The following is a 17,405-nucleotide window of genomic DNA, read 5'->3' on the forward strand; positions in this document are numbered from 1 at the left end:
CATAAACAAATACATTACTTGTTTTTCTTCACTACAGCGCTATGACCCTACCAGTAAGTATGTGTCTTTCATTCAGCGTAGTACTGCCTATTACAGAGTCTGATACATACTGAAAAGTCAAAGAAAACTTGACTGCTTAAGGTAGTGTAATATCCTGATCTTCCAATGACTCAGAACGAAATAAAAATGCATGCAAAGTCATTCATTATCTATAGTTTGAACAGATGTCTGCATCCTTTTCATTCAACTTTTTCTTGAATATTTACTACATGCTCGATACTGGATTGGCCATGAAGGTAACACTCTTACACTTTATTAGGAGTGGGGGGAAATGTGGTTATATTCCCTAAACAATTTAATGCCTCCGTCACAAGAAAACTTTTCAAAATAGTAATAAAATCTTTGTTCTTTCCATCTTCTTTCCTTTCTTCAAAGCCTCAGTTCACATCACCCTTCCCTATGACCTGCCAGGGTCTCATCCAGTCTCTGCTTCTCTCAGTTAACTTTCTATGATTACCCCCCTCAAAAGTATTTACAATAATTTTCATGCTTCAATCAATATACATAAAACTTTATGAGAACTTTGACCTTGCCATAAAAGTGTTAAACTAGATGATCAAATTAACTTATATTAGAGACATGGGTGTCACCTTGTTTTAAGCTTACCAAGGATATGAAAATGTATGTCCTGTTTTTCTCAGTGACTTGTAAATAGAAGCAATCCAATAAACACCTGAACTTTAAACTCTAAAGAAAACCATTTTTTTTATTCCTTGGCCTATTTACATTTCTAAAGAAGAACAAATGAATTAAGGAAAAGTTGAAAGCATTCAATTTTAAGTCTCTTGGTAGCACTAGTATTATAATTCATCCACACTGGATGCTGTGGGATGTGGATAGAATTGTATGATAATGTAGCCCATAATAACCTAGAAGATTTAGGAGAATTGCTTGCATTTATAGGTTTATTGTCATATTAATTGAGATTTTTAGATAAATCAATGATGGAGCAAATAGCAAACAACTTTTGTTCCTATCATTTGAAAGTTAAAATTTAAAGAAGGCTATGGCTTCTCAAGTGACTGAGTTCCCTCTCCTAGATTTGATATTTTAATTATTTTCATCCTTTAAATTAACAGACCAAGTGCTTTTCATTCAATGTCAAGAACTTTAAAACAAGAATTTTATATTTTCCTTCAAAATCTAAATACAGCTTTATAAAATTATAAACCTTAGAGCAATAAACAAAACTAGAAAACATTCCAATAAAATAATAAATGTTATATGGAGATATGACTCCAGATACATCTTTCTCTTCTGTGGTAAAATACTCCTGAGCTTCTGAATCATGTTTTCTTGAGTCTATTATGAAAAACCTGTCAGTAAGTTTAGGCAAGGGATGACCCAGAAACTATTCAAGAAAGGGCACAGAAAACTGTTCATTCAGAACACAATCTTATTCTTGAGATATAGTTTATGGTATAATGCTAACATCAGATATATGGCACCTTCAATTTGTTCCCCAACACTGAGAAAGAAAGAAAAGGTAAAAAACTTGTTTATAGTATTCCATTGTAAATCTATTTTGTAAAAAGCCAATCTCTAAGACACTATCTCTAATTATTGGCTTTGTTCCATATTTACAAGCTGTATCTTAGCAGAGCTCTAGGGATTTATTTGGGGGGGGTGGTTTTTTTTGAGGGCAGAAACATTCTGTTTCATCTTGATATTGGCAAAGCATATGGCAAAATGATTACTGCACAATAGTTATAAATAAATACCTACATATATAAGTATGTGCATAAATAAATGTTTGTTGATATCTGATCACGATTGTTGCCTCTTTTATTAAATGATAAATACACAGTATGTATGTCACCCTAAGACTCAACATGTTGAAGAGTCTTCCTGTTTTAGGGTGTACATTTTTGATTCCGCAATTGGCTCCTGGTGTGCATAATTATCCACTTGCCAACATAATTGGCCACTTGCCTTTTTTAGGATATTCAGTGGCAAAGTGCAGGTGCACTGTGGGGACCCATAACTAGTTGCAGCTGAAAAATAAATGCAAAAAAAGAAACCTAATTGTGATTCCTTGACAATTTGGCTCTAATGTTCTAACCCCCACAGCTATCAATCTTGTTAATTTTTTCCCTTAGATCCATTGTCAAGAATTTGGTGAGATTTGGAAAAGACAAGTTGTTCTAAAATACAATTGTACATAAGTGAAACAGTAAAGCTAGAAGGAAATATCTTAAAGCCTATTTCTGCATAAGTGCTATTGAGAATTTGTAAAATTCAAAATAGACTTCAGAAAACTCTGAATTTCCCCACACCTTTCATTTCCCATCTGAGTGAGTTGCTATTCTGTACATTATTAGTGTAGAATGTCCGTTGGGGAAATCTTTACAAGGAAAGATGTATAACTATAGGATATTGAGGTATTTCTATAAATCAAAATAAAAAATTTGTTTTCTATGTAGAAATTGAAGATTCCTGTTAGACTACACCAGCTACTATGCTCTAGACAACTCTGCACTTGTGCTCAATAGTCAACCACTGAAGGCCTTACTTGATGTATTAATTGATGATTGTTGCAATGATGCTTTGTAGTAAGCCATCCTTCAAGGTCAGTGAACTGAAATGTAATATATATATATATATATATATATATATATATATATATATATATCTGTGTGTGTGTGTGTGTGTGCGTGTGTGTGTGTGTATACCTTTCATAGGTCTCTGGATCATTTGCCTCTGGATCATTTGTTCAGCCAGCCTCTGGCCATTTTTTTTCAGTGATTGAACTTGAATACATCATGAATATGATTTATATATGTTTCAAACATTCCCGATTTTTTTCTCAAACTAGTGGTTGTTCAAGGTATCAATATCCCATAGTGAATCGAAGGAAGGCAAGAAGATAAACCAAATAACACCTCCACATTCTAAGCATGATATTCACTGAACATTTCATAAGCTAAAGTAAGTGAAAAACTCAGATATATTACAAACACAATCTGATGATATTACAATGTACCTGGCAAAAAAATGTTTGGCTATATGGGCTTAATAACAATAAATTGAAAAAGGAGAACTAATAATCCAATGTATCATTGCTCTGTATACCAATGATGATTCCAATAAATTGCAATGTTTCTGAACATCTCAGAAGAAAATAACAAAGAATTGTTTAAAGAACTAAGAATGTTATAATAAACTAAGAATTTATAATAGATTAAAAAGCTTTTAGAAATGATAGAGAAGCAAGTTTTCTATGTGAAGGAATTCTTGAAAAGCATCTCATCTCTATAGGAAAGGGCACGGTTATCTGAGAGTGTTCCTTGCAGAAACACTTGTTAGTAGGAAGAAGAGAGGGGACTGAGAGAGTATGACCAAGATAGGGGGAGCCTTCCTTTTTTGGTGGTTATTTGTCTCTATTGCTGTTTAGGCTGCATTGCATTGTTCTTTTAAGAGAAAAGGAGGGAATCATTATCAATATTATTTTATATCTGAAGCTTTCTTCTCAAGGTTCAGCAATCTGTTTCAAAATGGAAGAGAATCAGCGTGTTCTGAGAAAATTTTCAGATACTGTAATTTCTACTCCCCCCACCCTAATTACTCAGGTAACCTTGAAGTATCACTTTCTCCCACTTTCCCAATTGCAAAATTGGGGCTGAAGAGGGCTAGTATGTATCATGTATTTGGTGCTTTCTATGTGCCTGAACAGATGTTATGGCATTTCATAGGCCTTGAAGCCTGGGCTTTCTATGATCTTCAGCTGTCAGTCAGCACCTGCAGGTGAAATACTAAATAGCAGGACAACTCTGTGAACTGCTGTTGCCATCTAATGGCTTTTTCATAAAACTGTCCATAAAATTCACATCTGTGACCTTTCTCATAACATTCTTTTCTTCACTTTCTTCCTGAAAATGGAACAGCTACTGATTTATTCAGTTGTAAAATGCAGCATGATAATAGATTATCTAGAATCTTTGAAAACTGTTTCAGTTTCAATACCTCCCAAAAATTGACTCGGTGAACAGAAAACTGACTGATTTCCTTGTCATTAATATTTCAGCACACTTTAATAATAATAATAATAATAATAATAACTATCTTATTCAATATCTGTTTGTGCCACAAATTATGATATTATATATTACATGTATAATTTCATTAAAATAATTATCACATTTATAGTTATAGCTTTTTGAGCCACAAGATCAAACACAGAATTATAAAACCTGTAGTGTCGATTTCATTACTAAAATACAGCTTGTTAGATTATCTTCTTGGAATTCAAATACCACCAAAAATCAAGCAGGGTATTACTATTACCTTTTACTTTTCAAGAAACAAGTTTAGTACCTTGAACTGTATATTGCTTATTTAATAAACATTGGAAATATAGACTTAATGGCTAATACTGCTAGTAATCTTATATTCAAAACAGTGCTGATGTCAATAAAAGATTTTAACATAAGGTCTGTGGTCATATTAATTAAACATGCTGTATCATTTTATTTAGTTCTTGGTTCAACAGCCATTTAAAATAAAGACACTGATTGGACACATATGAAATATAACAGTTCAATGAAATTTTTATATATTACATTAATTCATCTTTATATAATCTTACAAAATAAATGTTAGGATTAACTCAATTAGTTCTATTTTATATTTTTGAAATGGAGGCACCAAAATTTAACTACTTATTCCAGGACACAACAAACACTGATAAGACTGAAGGAAGTTCGTTCCAGAACCCGATTCAATCACTGAGAAAACAATTCCATGAATTGAATCAATGGCACAAAATAATCATATTTATAGCATCTAATGATGACAGCTTTTTTATTTTGAAGGAATTTAATATATTTTGAGAGCTGTTTTATTTATCTATTCATGTTTTGTTTTGTGATGATAATATAATTATGTCATTTCCCTCTCTTTCCTTCATTCCTACTATCCCATATTCTCTGCCTTGCTCTCTATCAAATTTAAGCCCTCTTTTTTTCAATAACTGCTACACACACACACTTCTAAATACCTAAGTATATTCGACCAGTCTGTATAATATTCATTGTATTTATGTATTTATATGCCATTTCTTAATCACTTGCAGTTCTTTGTGTAGGGTTGAGACTTCCTGGGTCTTATTAGAATTTCACATTAGAAATTTTATTATTATTGTCCTTGTTCAGTTCATGCTTAGGCAATCATTTTGATGGAACAATATGAGTGTGGTTTCTGTCATTCCTAGGAGATACAATCTGACAGCAAACTCTATGTTCCTCTAGCTCTAACAATCTCTTCCTTGTGCCCTTTCCACCATTGACACTTGGAGTCTTAGGTATGAGAAATATTTTGTAGATGTATAGACTGGGATAGAGCCACACAACTATGTTTTTCTTTCCCTTTTTTTTTTTCTTTGCTTCTGGTTTTCTGTAATTGTTGTCTGTTGCAATGAGGTGTTTCCTTGATGATGGCTGAGGACTAAACTTGTTTTTGTGTATAATGAAAAACATTTAGAATGTAGTAAGGGAATAAGGTGGTTTAGTAAATTGGTAACTATATGTTCTCTTCCAATATTCATGAATTCATTATCTCTGGAGAGTTGGCTAGATTTCCAGAATGAGAAGATTCCCCTCTTGTTGAACTGGTCTTAAGTCAAAATAGAGAACCGTCAGTTACTACCAAGGTATGCATGTCACTACTACATCCTTAGAATCAACATGACACATTTGTCATTATTGTGGTTCATAGGTGCCATAACTGGAAAGGACTGTTGCCTGCTTCCCTTCTTCTTTGTAATCTTTCATGGTGCTTTTAATATCATGAATACTAGCACTTGAAGAGTAGACTTTCATTGTCAGTTCCAGCTCAGGGACCTCTGGACCTTGGCTTTGAGCTACATGCTGTCTTCAGGAGTTAGGGATTACCTTACATCTCTTGGAGGCAACCAAGGACAATAGCAATAGTCTATAATATTTAGAGAATATTTTGGACAATCCCAAACAAGTCAAAAAAGAGGTTCTCATGCTTCATATTTTGGATTTTCTTAGATGTTTTTTGGTTCTTGGAGGGAGAGCATTGTCAGAAGACATGAGGAAGTTTTATATACATACTGATATTTGTATATTGTAGGTATTTTAGTTAGAAAGTTAATAGTGTGCTTTCTTCTGACTTTCAAGTTATCCTTACTGCTACTTTACATTCCTCACTCCCTCATCTCCCACTTTCATAATTAGGCCCACTGTGTTTTGCCCACATTACCTAACAGATCACTTGAATCCTGCTATTCCTTTTTTTCTTGCTTCTCCACCCCACTACCTTGACGATGTGCCCTTTTTACTTTCCTGGTTTCCACAGTTCCTCTAGGATATTAATTCACATATGAAGATTTGGAGCTAGGAGTTTCATATAAGAAAGAGCATATAGAATTTGTCTTTTTGGCTCTGAGTTACCTCTCACAGTATGATATATTCTAGTTACAACCATTTATTTGGAAATCTCATTTTTTTCAGCTGACAATATTACATAGTGTACATGTATCACGTTTTCATTATCCTTTCATCATTAGTCAAGGACATTTAGGTTGTTTCTATTTCCTAGTTATTGTGAATAGAATTGCACTGAATATAGCTGAGCAAGTACCTGTGGCATAGAAGCATTAGGGAGCATCTGCCAATGGCTGGTATAGCTTCATCACACAGTAGACTTATTTTTCACTGTTAGGGTTTTTCTCATTCATTTCTACAGTGGCTGCCTCAGTTTGCAATCCAACCAACAATGCATGAATGTCTCCTTCTCTTTCATCCCCTAGAGTATCTGTTGGTAGTTATTCCATTGATCTTTGTCATCCTAAAAGGAGTAAGATGAAATCTAGAAGTTGTTTTGATTTGCATTTCACCAACTCCTGGGATGATAAATGGTTTCTTGAGATATTTTGTAGCTGTTTCTTTCTACTTTTGAGAATTCTATGTTTAGGACCCAGGCCCAATATTCAAATAAGCCATTTATGTGGGTGTTTTTATCTTTTGATTTTGAGTTCTCTATATACCTGGGATATTAATCCTCTGTCAGATGTATAGGTGAAATTCTATCCCATTCCGATGCCTTCCTTTATACCCAATTGTTTATTTCTTAAGCCGTGAAGAATGCTTTAGTGGTATGAAATCTCACTTGTCAATTGATGTCTCTAATTCTTCAGCAAATGGAATCCCAATGAGAAAGTACTTTCCTATACATACATAATTTATAGGGTACTGCCCATATTTCCTTCTAGCAGTTTCAGGCTTCACATTTAGGTCTGTGATCCATTTGGAATTAGATTTTGTGCAAGGTAATAGCTACAAGTATAATTCATTTTTCTGTGTATGAAAATCCAGTTTTCTAGAACCATTTTTTGGAGATGATTTCTTTTTTCCCATGTATGTTTTTAGCATCTTTGTCAGGTAAACTATTAAATGGCTGTAGTTACATGTATTTTGGGGAAGGATTTAAATATTATTTCACTAGTCTACATGTCTTGTTTTTGTGCCAGTACAATATTGATTTTATTACTATAATTCTGTAATATAGCTTGAGATATGGAATGTTAATTCCCCAGCATTGTCATTTTTCCAGGATTGTTTTGATATTACTTGACCTCTATCTATTAAATGACATTAGCATATACTTGTTTCATCCAAATTTAGAAACCAAAATGTCTCTGAATATTTCCAAGATTCACTATTAGGCCAAACTGTTCCTATTAAGTAAGAATCACTAATATAAAGAGAAACAATTATTCCCTGATAATGTGGCTCCTAAAATAAAACTTATTCATAATAAATTGCTAAAAGAAATTATAGCATTTGAAGGTCCTTATAATTCAACCAGAGATAAAACTTATTTTAAAAATAAAGGGATTGAAGTTTAGAGAATAAGAAGAACTTTTTATAAGCACAGAGAATTAATAGCAGTTTTATTTTCTCATACCTCAGTTCCCTGGTCTGTAGTTAGTATGTGATCAGTCATAGTACATTCAACTCAGGAAAATTTTTGCCACTATCTTAGTTTTTGCAGTGGGTCACTAAAATTAACACCTAATACTGGTGAGTTGAAGTGCCTCTTTAACAGGACTGCCTCCAAAATAAAAAGACAAATTACCTCTTGCTCAAAAGCCAAGTAAGAAGTGTTGTTAAAGCTCTTATTCCCCTTTTCTGGTCCCTCTCTTAATCTGTCATGGTGATTTTAATTTACTATCTAATTCTGCAGTCCATCAGCACAAAGGGTACCAGTGTTTTGGGTACATGGATTGGTGTGTGCTTTTTTCATTGGTTGATGGCTTTTAATTCCTCTGAAGCAGAAAACCAACATTACATCCTGTCCTGAAAAAAGACAGGAAGTAAAAAAAAAAAGGCTTATTCTTTTCTTTTTGTAGCCCGCTTCCCTGGTCTATATCAGATGGAGGACAATAGACACCAGAGTTCAGTTAGAATTTAGGTATGGGAAGGAAATTCATTATTATCGAGGTCTATATCAAATAACATAATATTTCAGGTTTAGGGCTATCATAGATTTCTATGACTCTATTATTCCTGAGAGTGGAAAGCAGCAATGATTTTGTGACAGCCATGAGTTTGCAAAACACTCTCTAGAAAGGAAGAGTGGCAATAGGAGGAATTGTATGTAAGGCCAGGTTGTGTTGTCATGATGTACTTCATATGTAAAATCCAATTCAAAGATAAATTTGCTACAAGTTTCAAGATAAAGACTACAAAACCTTAAGCCTCAAACACAAAGACCCTTGCTGAGTGTTGAACCATTGTGGATATATAAGTGTCACATCCATAAAATAAGTCCTGATTCTCAGAGTCAAGATTTCCAAAAACTATAAATGTGAATCTAAACACAATAACAAATCTTGAAAGAAATTTTATCAAGTTTGCATGTCTTTAAAGGAAAGAAATTATTACTAGCTTTTCACAATAATCTTTGCTAGAATCAGGTTGATCTTTTAAGGTTTGAGGGAAGAGTCTTCATAAAGCAATTTCAGTGAACCATTGATTACTACTTGCAAGAGTTTTAAATCTCTGAACACGGTTATTAATTACCACTCACTACAAAGAATACAAAATTCTGAATATCCCCATTTTATATAATAAGAAAGAAATATGCAACCCTTTTTACTTTTTAATAGAAAATGTATACTTTTGCAAAGAACACCAGACACAGTTTTGTTTTCATCAACGTCATGCTTTGCCCCCTGCACTTCAATTTACAGTGGAGAAAATACAAACAGAAGTTTAGAAGACGTGATCATATCTTCATGTATCTGTTCAGGGAGAGTCATGGATCATTTTAAAGTAGTTTAGAGATACCTTATGGATTTCCTATCCACACTCTAATGACTCCAGGACTGTTAAAAGACAGTACCCACAGGGATCATTTTAAATTCAATTTTGAATACCCTATCGATACAATTATATCCTATCACTATGAGTTTACACATAGAAGCTGACCTTAGGGAGATAGAATGGTTTGGAGGTGCACCTTCCCAGGATGAAGGTGAACAATCTAACAATAGATTGGCAAGTGAAAAACTCACTCAGCTTTTGAGGCTATTGAGTCAGCTTGGCTCTATGGAGAGCTACATAAGCAGCTGAAACTGTTTACATGAGAGGCTAACAGCGGGCTACTGGAGAAACTTGGATTCTGAGTAATTGGCATGGAAAATGAATTCAACTCATTAACAGGTCTCTGAAACAGAGCCCTTTGAAAATCAGTTTGACAGTTTCATTTAATAAGTATTCACCACCTCCAGGCAACTCCACTAGACTCTTTCACCTCTGACTTTCCTCTTGGTATTCCTTGCAGTCAGTCTCTGCTGACTCTTAGCAGTTGGAGAGGAAATGTGCAGGATTAGCAGCAGTGCACAGTCAAATGTATGCATATGAACATATGAGTGTGTGTATGTCCTCTTGAAGGAGATGGTGCTTTTCCAGTCCAATTTTCATAACAAATCAGAGGTCATAATGTCTGCATGATGAAAATGGGCTTGATTCCAGGACTGCAGCACTGGAGATGTATGTCTAGCTGCACACGTTCCCTGTATCCGGCAGCTTCAGTATGGGTGTTGATCATATGCGTGTGTTTTGTGTGACACCAAGTGTCACTGCTTATGTTTCTCGAAGCCTATTAAGATAAACACAATTGTTTACAAAATGATTCAGTTTTCCATTGGACCTAAGAGACACTATTGTCTAAGCTCTCTCTGGAGTTCAAATCTCCAAGAATGACACACAGTAAAATTCTTCCAAGGGGTTTACATTTTAAAGGCTAGGCTAGTATAAAATTGGGAAATGGATAAGAGAAAATAGTGGATTTGGAGAGATATATATTCATTAACTCAACACCCAAGTGAATTGGGGGCACCCCAGACAAAGTGAAGTGGAAAATTGAAGCAATTAGGTGGGTAATTCTGCTCAAAATACACTCATCTGAAATAGTCGGATAATTGAAGCAAGAATCTCTTCTTGCCTTGAATTATCTTGATAGTTGTCTCAATTATCCACTTCACCATGTGTATATGTAGGCTCAGCCAGCCAGAGACATCATAATTATCATCATTTGACCTTAGTCTGATCTCTTCCCTAGTAAAACACTTACCAGTAAATGTAAACCTAAAGGCAACATGGGAGTAACACACCAAAGAGACAAGAGTAAAACCCTTTAAGTATAGCCAGAAAGACTGAAAATGGTAAAATGAGATGTGTGAAGTGTATGTGTATGAATCATTATAAGTTTAACCATTTCACCTGTTATTATAATCAGTCACTGGGAGTTGGACATTGTCGAAGTACAAGAGAACAAGATGTATTGCGTAAGTTTTTGGATCGAAATGATTTAAGTTAGTTAAAAATATAGTTTTTTCACTGAGGAAAAGTAATCTAATAGCTTCCCTCCAAAAAGACAATAAGCTTATATGACCTTTAAATATTACATGATCTATTATGTCATTTTTTTAGAAAAGAGCCGAGTTGAAAATAAGTAGATGAAATTATCAGGATATGACCATTTGCAAATGGATGAATAAACAAGTGAGTCCATTTTGAGTTCTGTGTGTTTCATTAAAGTAGATTTTAAAAGATGAAAAATACACAAATAATACATTCAAAATATGTGCTTGCATATTACTTCATTGGATAAAAAGAACAATGAAGCAAAGGATGGACATTTAAATATAAACTTCAAAAATGCTTATATTTACAAATAGTTGCTATTTGAAATCACATCCTATACTTTTTACAATTAATATTTTCTTTTATTTTCCAAATACCCTCCACCTACAGTTTGTCCTATCTGCAAGATACGCTGGAGCAATGGTGGCACAGAACTTGTGGGAGTAGGCAGTCAATGTCTGGTTTGACTGGAGGCCCAGACTATGGCTGTTAGATTAGTGTTCTTGTGGGACTAATAACAGGGAAATGGGTGTGACTCTGACTCTTTTTCCTACTCTTGCAACTCTTTTCCTCTGATTGGGTGTTGTATCCAACCTCTATCTGAGGACTTTTGTCTTCTTGTATCTTGTTTTATTTGATTGTTGTTTCTTGGAGTCTTGATCTTTTCTGAAGGGAAACAAAGGGGGAGTTGATCTTAGAAGAGGAAAGCAGGGAGCCAGGTGGAGTGGAGAGAGGGGAAACTGTGGTTGGGATGTATTGTATGAGAGAAAAATCTATTTTTAATTTAAAAAAAGAGGTGTCTTTACTCTGCAGAAATTGAGTGCATGGTCTCTGGAGTTAGGTGATCAAGGTCCAATTGTAATGTTGCAACTTAGTAGACATATAATCTTATCCAAGTGTACCGTGAAGATTAACATAGCTTCACAAATGAATTTGAGGCTAAGAAGAAGGCCGAGTACTTATTATGAAAGTCTTCAGACCTAGGTTTGCATTCCTATTACCTATGTAGAAACTGAGCATAGCAGAAAGAACTTTTCACTTCAGTGCTTGTGGGCAGAGACAGATGTATCCAAGGGATTCACTAGCCAGCCAACTCAGGTATAATGACAATCTTCAGGTTCAATGAGAGAGCCTTCTGGAAAACTAAGGTGAGAAGTGATAGGAAAAAACTGACATATATATCCACATACCCTATAAATGTATATACACACATGTACACACATACACACAGGTAGATGATAGACAGACAGACAGACAGCCATGATAGATAAAATTAAGATAAAACAGAGCCTTTATCCCAGAGTTGTGTTGAACATAAACTACTTAGAAGTTGGTCAAATAGTATGTACAGTTAATGTCAAATACAGAGTATCTATTATAACTTAATTGTCCTTGTTAATTTATATGTAAAGACATGTATAAACCTTAAAAAGAAAATGCATTATTCACACAATTCTTTCCTGAAATTTATTTTCATATGAAAGGAATTCATAATCTATTACATGTTCATTTTTGTCAATCCATTTAAGGGTCTGTGATTAGTTATTAGAATCATCTCACTAACAGAGAGGAACTAGAACCACAGATGCAAAGTAGATTTGCTAAAATTATACTGTGTAAGACAATGGAACAGACATCTACACAGCCGATGCTTACATCAGATAGGATCTTAAAAGAAGTATGAATTTCATTTCTATCACCCAGCTTACATAAGAATTTGCTTTTACATGGTCATTTATTCATCCTTTCAAGATTCAAAGTTCTTTTACCTTATTTTATAGGGATCTTTGTAAAACAAAGTTTTTATTCAAATATGTTGGGCAAACACAAATGGGCCATTCTCAAAGACAAGACACCGGAAAGTATTTTAAAATCATTGTGATACTCTGGGAAATGAGACAGAGATTAGAGTAGAAAAACAGTATATTTATATACACTTGAATATTAGAAGACTAGAAGATAAAAATACTAGTGCAATGGAAACAGAGCCCAATTACTGAGGTAAGGTACCTAAGTGGGTATTATTTTTGTTGAGGGTTATATACTTAATTTTGTCTTCTTTCCCAGAAGCTTTCCAAGATAACAACTAAACTTGAAATAGTTCTCCAACTCTTATCGCTATTTCTCCCTGTAAATGTGTTGTTTCACGTTACCCAGAAAATGCCAAGAAATTTTGAAAGCTATTTTCTTATGAAAGTAACTTATTTTCATGTTATTATTGTATTTCTTTGAACCCAAAATTTAAAAAGTCATCAGTACTATTGCATATTTGACAAAAATAAAAGTATATGATGAAACCAAGCCAAAATTCACAGATCTACAATTTTTCAGAGCGAACGGTTTACCATCAACATTTTCCTTTATATTGGAGAAAATAGTAGTCCTAGTGAATGGTGACTAAGAGGCCAGGAAGGCTGTGATGTCAATGGGCCTCAGTTGAAGCTCTGGAATAATGATTTTACTGTAATTTAATCTTGGAAAGTTACAGTATTCTACAATTGTTTTGAATAAGTATCAAGAAACACAAGAACTTGGGGGCACCAGAAATCAGTGAAGCTGGGTGGCTGAAAATGAATTTTTGGAGAGGGTAATATCTGGACATTTGCCTACCTAGGGCAAAAGTCATCAAGTCACCTGCAAAGCTTTGCTTTCCTCCTTGTGTCTTTTATAGTTGTATTATTGGTGGCTCTGTCAAACTATTATGACAGGTTCTTTCTGCTCATTTGCAAAAAGACACCTTTTTGAAACTAAGAGGCTTTATTTCCATATAAAAATGGATGTAGAGCTAATATATGGAAAGACTTTAAAACACCTTTTCATATTTAAGCAAAATATTTTCTCCTCAGAGCAAAAGGTCTAGTAAGGGATTGACAGCTGGAACAACGGCATTCAAAATTGTATCAAGCCATCTGATAGTCAAATAAGAAATAAGACTGAATCCCAAAAGTTCCACCAGAGAACTACTAAAGCTGATAGACAACTTCAGCAAAGTGGCTGGGTATAAAATTAACTCAAATAAATCAGTAGCCTTCCTCTACACAAAAGAGAAACAAGCCGAGAAAGAAATTAGGGAAACGACACCCTTTGTAATAGACCCAAATAATATAAAGTACCTCGGTGTGACTTTAACCAAGCAAGTAAAAGATTTGTACAATAAGAACTTCAAGACACTGAAGAAAGAAATGGAAGAAGACCTCAGAAGATGGAAAGATCTCCCATGCTCATGGATTGGCAGGATTAATATAGTAAAAATGGCCATTTTACCAAAAGCGATCTAGAGATTCAATGCAATCCCATCAAAATACCAATCCAATTCTTCAAAGAGTTAGACAGAACAATTTGCAAATTCATCTGGAATAACAAAAAACCCAGGATAGCTAAAACTATCCTCAACAATAAAAGGACTTCAGGGGGAATCACTGTCCCTGAACTCAAGCAGTATTACAGAGCAATAGTGATAAAAACTGCATGGTATTGGTACAGAGACAGACAGATAGACCAATGGAACAGAATTGAAGACCCAGAAACGAACCCACACACCTATGGGCACTTGATTTTTGACAAAGGAGCCAAAACCATCCAATGGAAAAAAGACAGCATTCTCAGCAAATGGTGCTGGTTCAACTGGAGGTCAACATGTAGAAGAATGCAGATCGATTCATGCTTATCACCCTGTACAAAGCTTAAGTCCAAGTGGATCAAGGACCTCCACATCAAACCAGATACACTCAAAGTAATAGAAGAAAAACTAGGGCAGCATCTCAAACACATGGGCACTGGAAAAAATTTCCTGAACAAAACACCAATGGCTTATGCTCTAAGATCAAGAATCGACAAATGGGATCTCATAAAACTGCAAAGCTTCTGTAAGGCAAAGGACACTGTGGTTAGGACAAAAAGGCAACCAACAGATTGGGAAAAGATCTTTACCAATCCTACAACAGATAGAGGCCTTATATCCAAAATATACAAAGAACTCAAGAAGTTAGACCGCAGGGAGACAAATAACCCTATTAAAAAATGGGGTTCAGAGCTAAACAAAGAATTCACAGCTGAGGAATGCCGAATGGCTGAGAAACACCTAAAGAAATGTTCAACATCTTTAGTCATAAGGGAAATGCAAATCAAAACAACCCTGAGATTTCACCTCACACCAGTGAGAATGGCTAAGATCAAAAACTCAGGTGACAGCAAATGCTGGAGAGGATGTGAAGAAAGAGGAACACTCCTCCATTGTTGGTGGGATTGCAGACTGGTACAACCATTCTGGAAATCAGTCTGGAGGTTCCTCAGAAAATTGGACATTGAACTGCCTGAGGATCCAGCTATACCTCTCTTGGGCATATACCCACAAGATGCCCCAACATATAAAAAGGACACGTGCTCCACTATGTTCATAGCAGCCTTATTTATAATAGCCAGAAAATGGAAAGAACCCAGATGCCCTTCAACAGAAGAATGGATACAGATAATGTTGTACATCTACACAACGGAATATTACTCAGCTATCAAAAACAATGACTTTTTGAAATTCATAGGCAAATGGTTGGAACTGGAAAATATCATCCTGAGTGAGCTAACCCAATCACAGAAAAACACACATGGTATGCACTCATTGATAAGTGGCTATTAGCCCAAATGCTTAAATTGCCCTAGATGCCTAGAACAAAAGAAACTCAAGACGGATGATCAAAATGTGAATGCTTCACTCCTTCTTTAAAAGGGGAACAAGAATACCCTTTTGAGGGAATAGAGAGGCAAAGATTAAAACAGACACAGAAGGAACACCCATTCAGAGCCTGCCCACATGTGGCCCATACATACACAGCCACACAATTAGACAAGATGGATGAAGCAAAGAAGTGCAGGCAGATAGGAGCCGGATGTAGATCGCTCCTGAGAGACACAGCCAGAATACAGCAAATACAGAGGTGAATGCCAGCAGCAAACCACTGAACTGAGAATAGGATCCCCGTTGAAGGAATCAGAGAAAGAACTCGAAGAGCTTGAAGGAGCTCGAGACCCCTTATGAACAACAATGCCAAGCAACCAGAGCTTCCAGGGACTAAGCCACTACCTAAAGGCTATACATGGACTGAGCCTGGACTCTGACCTCATAGGTAGCAATGAATATCCTAGTAAGATCACCAGTGGAAGGGGAAGCCCTTGGTCCTGCTAAAACTGAACCCCCAGTGAACGTGATTGTTGGGGGGAGGGCGGCAATGGAGGGAGGATGGGGAGGGGAACACCCAGAAAGAAGGGGAGGGGGAGGGATTAGGGGGATGATTGCCCAGAAACCGGGAAAGGGAATAACACTCGAAATGTAAATAAGAAATACTCAAGTTAATAAAAAAAAAAAGAAATCCATGAATTCTCTGCTTGTTTCAGAATCTACACTATATATGTATATATACATACATATACATATATATACATATATATATGTATATATATATACATATATACATATATACATATATATATATATATATATATATATATATATATATATATATATATATATATATATATGTTTCTCTGATTCCTCCACCATGGGAGTATAGCTGCAGGAGAGATGAAATGACTAGGAAACCAACAGGGCAGCAAGCAGAGCAGTACAAATTGGCAAATTATTTAATACTGAAATTCAACCTTGCTACCCCTTGGCAATATTTACAGTGATAAAGTATGAAATAAATGTTAATTATCGATAATGAACCATTTGGGGCTATAAAAATGATAGTAAAAATATTAGAGAGCAGGAACAAGCACAGTTAGGTTCTCCATGTGTTCTTGCAATGTTGTTTAATTAATGCGGCATTTACACCTGGTTAGCAGTAAGCTAAGCTAGCAGTATTAACAGTGGCACTTCCAGAGACTATGTCACAAGAGCCTTTGATCAAATTGCAAGGTCGAACTTCATTTCCACTTTTGTTGTTCCACTGTGTTATGCTAGGACTGTTTTCTGACTGTCTGCATTCTTCCTATCTTCACTGTTACCACGAGAGTTTTAATTACAAAACACAACTCACCTTTACTTTGAAATGTGTCTGCATTACTTCCCCCATTACCCATAATATATTCTCATCCCATAGGGATTGTTGTTTCAGAGGAATAGAAATTTGTTTAATTGTTATTAAGTAATGATGTCTTTATATTTACTTAAAGAGTAACTGATGATAGATCCAAATGGATTATTCATCTCCAACATCCAACTGATTAAGCAAATCATCCTTTAATTTATGCCTACTCCACCAACCTCATATGCCAGAAAAGGGTAAAGGAGAAACATTGTTATATAATTATGCTATAAAAATATTGCACCCTCTTAACGTGTATGAAAACCTTATTGTAATGCACAACAGAGGAAGGAACTATAGAATTTATCTTCTCCATAGAAAGAAAAACTCTTGGAAAATGTAAATTAGAAATGATGAAACCCAGGTGGAT

This window comes from Rattus norvegicus, chromosome X, assembly GCF_036323735.1.
Source record: "Rattus norvegicus strain BN/NHsdMcwi chromosome X, GRCr8, whole genome shotgun sequence".
Classification (NCBI taxonomy): domain Eukaryota; kingdom Metazoa; phylum Chordata; class Mammalia; order Rodentia; family Muridae; genus Rattus; species Rattus norvegicus.